Genomic DNA, 6,867 nt, shown 5'->3' with positions numbered 1-6,867 from the left:
AAAATGGCGTCGTTGCCGGAGAGTTGCAATGGTGTTGTGTTATTGGTTATTGTATATATGTGAATATCGTGAATAGCTTTATTTTTGGATTTCTTGTTAGTTTTTGCTAGTTTTAGTACTTTGTTCATTATTTCTTACTATTTTCTCTTGCTACTATGAATTCTCACTTTGGCTATGAGTTTGGTTCTCACTTTGTTGTAGGAAATGGGAGTTACAATGAGGATGTGTATCAAGGATGGGAGAATCAAAGGTGGGAGGAACTTTATGTATATGATCAATCTTCATGGCAACAACCTCCACCAATGCACTATGAACAAGAGCCATTCTATGATGCATACCAATCCAATGGCTATGGTGAATCTTCTTGTGACTTTCAAGAATCACCACCATATGCCTATGAGCCATACCCTCAACATAACCCTCAACCATGCTCACAAGCCCCTTTCTACCAAACACCTCCATATGACCCTAACCCATATACACCATACCAACCACCTTTCGAGCCTTATGAGCCACATATAGAACCACAACCATTCCAACCTCAATACTTCCAAGAACCACCTTCCCCATACTATGACCAAGATAAACCACCTCCAATGTGTGCAAATTTTCAACCTCAAGATGAATTATATCTCCCACCACAACCCTCCATGGAAGATTATCAATGTCCATATCTCAAGGAAACCATGGATCGACTTTAAGCAATCGTCTGTCAAAAGTTAGATGCATGGGACTCATACCACATGTCCACGAATGATTGCGGAAGAGAAACCGAAGAGGGTAGTTTGAAGAGGGTTGCAGAATCTCAACTTGAGAACAATGGATTGGAGTGTATTGGGCAACAAGTAGAACAAATGGAGAACATAGAACCACTACATCCTTACTATGATGAACCACCTTCCTACTATGAACCCTTCCCCCAAAATAACGAGCCCTCTCATCCACCCCAACCTCCAATGGATGACATCTTTGATGCTCTTGTTTAAGGACAAGAGGAGATACAAAGGGATGTGCAATAATTCACGGCCGTTTTGGCCGAGGTGGTAAACCGATTAGCCTCCCAATGCTTGGACACTCAAAGAACTCCCATAGCTACATGTGAAGAATCCAAGGAAGAGCATAGCATAAAGGAGAGATTGGATGATGAGAGATATTGCTTTGTATTCGAACAAGTGGAGGAAGTTAGGATTGATAAAGAAAAAGAAGAAGTGGTTGAAGACTTAGGAGATGCGGAACCACCTTGGGAATCTAGAATTGATGAAAACCCCTCCAAGAAGATTGAATTTAAGGCTAAGGGGGAATGTGCACAACCTCCAAGGCATATTGCAAATGAAGAATTGGACGGGATAGAATAAGAAGTGAGTTTCCTTGGTGATGGAGATCAAGCATCAAGTCTTAGTGGTGAAGAATCCTTTGAGCATGAAGAAATTTTCCCCGGTGGATTTGAAAGTGTTGTGGAGGTAAACCTCTCTCATCCTCCCAATTATAATTTGAGTAAGGGAAAAGGCTTAGATAAAATTGTTGAACAAAGGATTTCATTTGAGGAATCTTGTGAAGAGGTGGAAGTCCTTAGAAAAGGGAGGACGGGATACACTTTGTCGAGACCCTTGGAAGCTTCTTTGCCTAGGTTGTCATCTACTCCTTCACTTGAGTGGATAAAATTCATTTCTATTAGCTTTATTATCGCACTTGAGTATGGCTTGCTTAAAACGGATGGTCAACTTAGGATGCTCTGCGGGATGAAGCGTAAGAGAAAGATGTTTCATGGTTGGCGTTGCAAATCAAGGCTCATTATGGTTGATACATCAAAGATGGAATATAAGGGTTGGAACAGTGCTCGACTAGATGGGTCTAGGAGGATTGTTGGGCACTTCATTGAGAATTCATCTTGCTTGCCACCCGGATGGACTAGTAATAATCAACTTCAAGATGGGTGTGAAAATAAAGTGTGGGATCCTGGATTACAAGAAGAGGATCGACTTTGGGAGCCCCATGCTTACGAAGAACTCCATCAAGACTTGGTGCAACTCATGAGAAATCTTGGGGCACAATGGAGAACTAAGCATTCGTGGGAGTTCCAAGAAGAATTTAAGCACAAGCCACCTTGATGAGGAGCTCCCCATAAGTCCAACTTAAGGACAATAAACAAAAGTCCTAGGTGGGAGACACCCTACCATGGTAAAATCTTTCCTTTTTCTTTTTTGTACATATTGGTAATTAGCTTAATTTCTTGTTTTTATTGGGTTTTTGAGTTTAATTGGTAGTTTGGTATGTTAAATAAGGTTTTATGGTGTTTTGGTAGCTGTTTGGAGGCTTGGAAGGCTTGGTTTGGTGCAAGCACATAGAAAAATTTTTGAAAAACAGAGCACCATCCACGCGTACGCGTGCCTCACGCGTACGCGTGATCCAAGCATTTTCGACCATCCACGTGCACGCGCCACCCACGCGTATGCGTGGATTGCAAATTTTCACCTCCAAGCCAAATTTCAGAGAGTTACGCCTATACTGTGCTAACATTGTGCCTTTCGCGCAAGCCAACACACGCGTACGTGCACATGACGCGTACGCGTCGCTCTGTAAATATCCCAACAACGCGCACGCGTGAGACATGCGTATACATCATTTCCATTTCACCACTCCCACGCGCACGCGTCGATGCACGCATATGCGTGGATTGCCTTCTTTCATCCATCTTCTTTTCTAATCTTTGTTCCATTACTTCTCTTCTCCTTCCTTCTTCCCTTCTCCTATACCTCATCCAACACTAACATACACCATCAACCATTAATTAGTTTAGTTAGTTAGCTACTTTGTTGTTTAAAAAAAATGAGTTTTTTTTACTCATCTTTCATTTTCTTTTGTTTATTGCATTCGCATACCTTTATTCATTACATTTTCATTTTGTTTTTATGGCTTATTCTTATTTTCTTTTTTTTTAAGTTTCTTATTTTAATAATGGTGTTGCATTTTCCTACTCAATTATTGAGAAATTCTTGTATTATTTCGGTGCTTCTTGACTTGTTTGATATTGATGGATGATGAAACTTTTAAATCAATGCTTCATCCTTTATGACTCTTGTATCCCTTGTGCATTGATATAAACTCATATTATTTTTCATTTTCCACTTTTTCTTATTTGAACTTGATGCTCAATATGCTTTTCATGCTTTGACTTTACTCTTGCATCGAGTATTAGTTGATATGCCCTTTGCCTATATTACTTTCTCACTTACATGCGTAGCTAACATGTAGTGAGAACCCTACTTTTATTTGGCATTAGCCCCCGCCTATGTTCTATTTGCTTTGATATCTTTGCTATAGGCTTAATTTTCTTTCTTTTTCTCTCCTTTTAGGTTGGCCACCAAGAAGGAAAAAGGAAAAGTTTCTAAATGGGGTAACAAACAAGTCATCCGCACAACCTTTTGAAGAAAGCTCATCAGTTGTTTCAACCCGTCCACCTTGCTCTTCTTTGCATGCACCGAAGACGGTGCAATCTTCAAGTGTGGGGTAGTTCGGTGGATGACCGATCTTCACGGGTAACAATTTCCTTTTTCAACACCAATGTTAGCTAGTGGTTGCATTGCATGATAAGTTGCATGTTAGTTAGAATTTGTACATATTTTTACCACTTCTTTCTTATTAGGACTACTTGGTTAGGGTGATGATTTCTTTTCCAAGAAACTGTTTTTAGGGCAACCTACCAATTTGAAAGAAAAAAAAATTTTGTTGAACTTTCTTGAAAGAATTTATTTTAGAACATGGTTTTTGAGCTAACAACACAAGCTTGTGAGTTTTGAGCATAATTGTGTGGTTATATCTTATAAGCACTTATTTTTCCTTCTTGTGTGCATTATTCTATTTCTATGATTGTAATCTTTGATTTGTTTAATTCTTTATGTCCATTATTTTGTGTAGACATGCATTTACATGATTGAGGCCATCATTTCATTTAGCTCACTTACCCAAATAGCCTACCTTTTATCTTCCATTGTAACTGTTCCTGCCCTGGGTCGAGCTGCACGACCCGGGCTAATTAAAGACAAGTCGACCGACCTCTTCAGGTCTGGATTCCCCGACCTCTTCTTAAAGAGTTCGGCCAAGTCGCCAGAGGGGCCCAAATAGGCCCAAATAAAGAGACACAGCCCAATCTAAAGGCAGTTAAAGCCTAGAAAGATAAAGGAAGTTCCCCAGAAGATAAGATATCCTCACTTAAAGATAAAAGATAAGATAACTAACTTATCTTATCTAGAAAGGTCAGCCTACACTACTATAAATACACTGGAGTACCCAGGTATAACTCATACTCTGATTCTACTAAAAAATCTGCTTAAAACCCATGCTAACTTAAGCATCGGAGTCTCTTGCAGGTACCACCACCACCCCCCGGTGACGAAGGATCAGTAGCATCTCCATCTCTACCAGGTTCGACAAGTCAGACACGACAGCTCTGGCCACCACCGCAGATCTCATCCGAGATCGACTACAGTTTCAGGTAACCCTTGGAACATTGGCGTCATTACCGGAGAACTGGAAGTCATCCCATCATCATGGCGGGCGACATTAACAACGATCACAACTCTGATTTGGAAAACAGGATGCCACACAAGAACGCGGACGCCGCACTCAAAGACACATCTCAGCAAAACGGAGAAAAGTATTATCCAAATACATAAATTTTAGATGCCCTCCGAGAACAACAAAATCGGCTTAAGCAGCTCGAACAGGAGGCCAAATTCCAGCGCGAAGCTGAAAGAAGCCTCCGAAGAGAAACTACGCGCGACATCGAGAGTTAGAAGACAAGCTCCTAAAACTCGAAGCTGACCTAAAAACCAAAACCATCCAACCCGGACACGAGGACAACTCCCCTAAAGATCAAGATCTCTTTACCAAAGAAATCATGAATGCTAAAGTTCCTAAGGATTTTAAAGCTCCCGACATGACCCCATACGACGGTACCTCCGATCCAAGCCATCATCTCACCAATTTTAGAAGCAGAATGTATCCCACCGACGCCTCGGACGCTATTCGTTGCAAAGCCTTCCCGACAACCCTAACAAAGATGGCTATTAAGTGGTTCGACAGCCTGCCTCCCAGATCCATCACAAGTTTTGATGACTTAGCCAAGAAGTTTCTTGCTAGATTTTCTATTTAGAAGGACAAAGCCAAACATGCCCCAAGCCTATTAGGAATCAAACAAGGAGATCGGGAGAGTCTTCGATGTTACATGGAAAGATTCAACAAAGCATGTCTGGACATACAAAGCCTACAAACAGAAGCAGCTATCATGGGTTTCATCAATGGCCTGCGAGAAGGACCCTTTAGTCACTCTATATCAAAGAAAAACCCAACATCTTTAAATGAAGTGCAAGAACGGGCAGAGAAGTATATCAACATGGAAGAAAATTCTCGGTTAGGAGAGAGCTCGAAATCTAGATTTTCCTACTCCTCCCGGGATAAGGATAAAGAGTCCAGGAAAAAAGAAGATCAACACGGAGAGAAGCCTAAAAAATACCACAATTACACCCCTCTTCGGGTGTCTCTTGTGGAAGTTTTCCGAGAAGTATGCCACACTGAGAAGATTCCACCACCTCGTCCAATCAAAAGCAGAAAAGGAGGGGAAAATCGGACAGAATACTGTGAATACCACCGAATCTATGGACATCCTACAAACGAGTGCTTTGACTTAAAGAATGTCATAGAAAAATTGGTTAGAGAGGAGGCAACTAGATCGATACTTAGCCAACAAAATGGATGAACCCAAAAAAGAAGAAGGGATGAAGAGGTCGGACGAGCTGAACGACTACCCTGATGCCAGGGCATCTTAGGCTAGTTTCACTATCCTTTTTCCTTGTTTTTAATAGGTTTTATGTACTTTCTTGAGCTATAAGTAAGCAAATTGGGTAGAAATTCATGTATGCCTATATTCATTCAACCATGAGTAATTTGATGCAATGTCATGATGATTTATGCTATGATTATTTGTATGCTATGAATGATAAGAACACTCATGACGTTAGCAAGGCTTTAATGCATTTATTGGTTGATGATAGGTGAAGGAAAGCATAGAGGAAGGTTGAAAAAGGAGCATGGAAAGGATGGAGAGGAAGCAACGTTGGTGGCCAAGTTGGACCACCAACGTTGCCTCAAACGTGGGAAGAGAAACAGAGCACTTCTTTGTAAACACTGCTGATGCTCACGTTTGAGGTAGCGTTGGACATCCAACGTTACCCCTAACGTGGTGATAAAAACTTCAATTCTGGATCTAAGTGAATTTTGAGTGGCGCGTACACGTCTATGATGCGTACGCGTGAAAAAGCAAATTTTGACCCTTTTGCGCGGAAGCACAAGGCACGCGTACGCATGGGTTAGCTGACGTTGGCCCTCCAACGTTGAGTCAAATGCCAATGACAACAAGCTTTCTGGTTTTTTTGGTTTTGTTCCAAATGGCGTTTGAGTCAACATTGGCCATCAAACGTTAACTCAAACGTGAAGCATCAGAATTCAAAATTCACACAGATCTCTTCTCAACACCAAGGGAAAATAATTGGAGTCATTTCCACCCAATTCTATCAAGGCCAAAATCCCAATTCAGAGCTTGGAGATCAATGGAAGAAAGTGTATAAATAGCTTAGAATTTAAGTTAGATAGGGATTTTTTTTCTTTTCACTTTACTTTGCGGAGCACTTTTACATTCTATTGTATTTTTCATTCTCTGTTTGTTAATTTCCAGAATGTGTCTTTCAATTTTAATTTCCATTTTGAGAGCTATGAACAACTAAATCCCTTTCATTGGGTTAGGGAGCTCTATTGTAATTCAATGGATCAATAGTAGTTTACATCTTCTTCTTCTCTCTTTTCTCTTGATTT

This window comes from Arachis ipaensis, chromosome B10, assembly GCF_000816755.2.
Source record: "Arachis ipaensis cultivar K30076 chromosome B10, Araip1.1, whole genome shotgun sequence".
In the NCBI taxonomy this organism is placed as follows: Eukaryota; Viridiplantae; Streptophyta; class Magnoliopsida; order Fabales; family Fabaceae; genus Arachis; species Arachis ipaensis.
Note: the sequence above shows the minus strand (reverse complement) of the source record.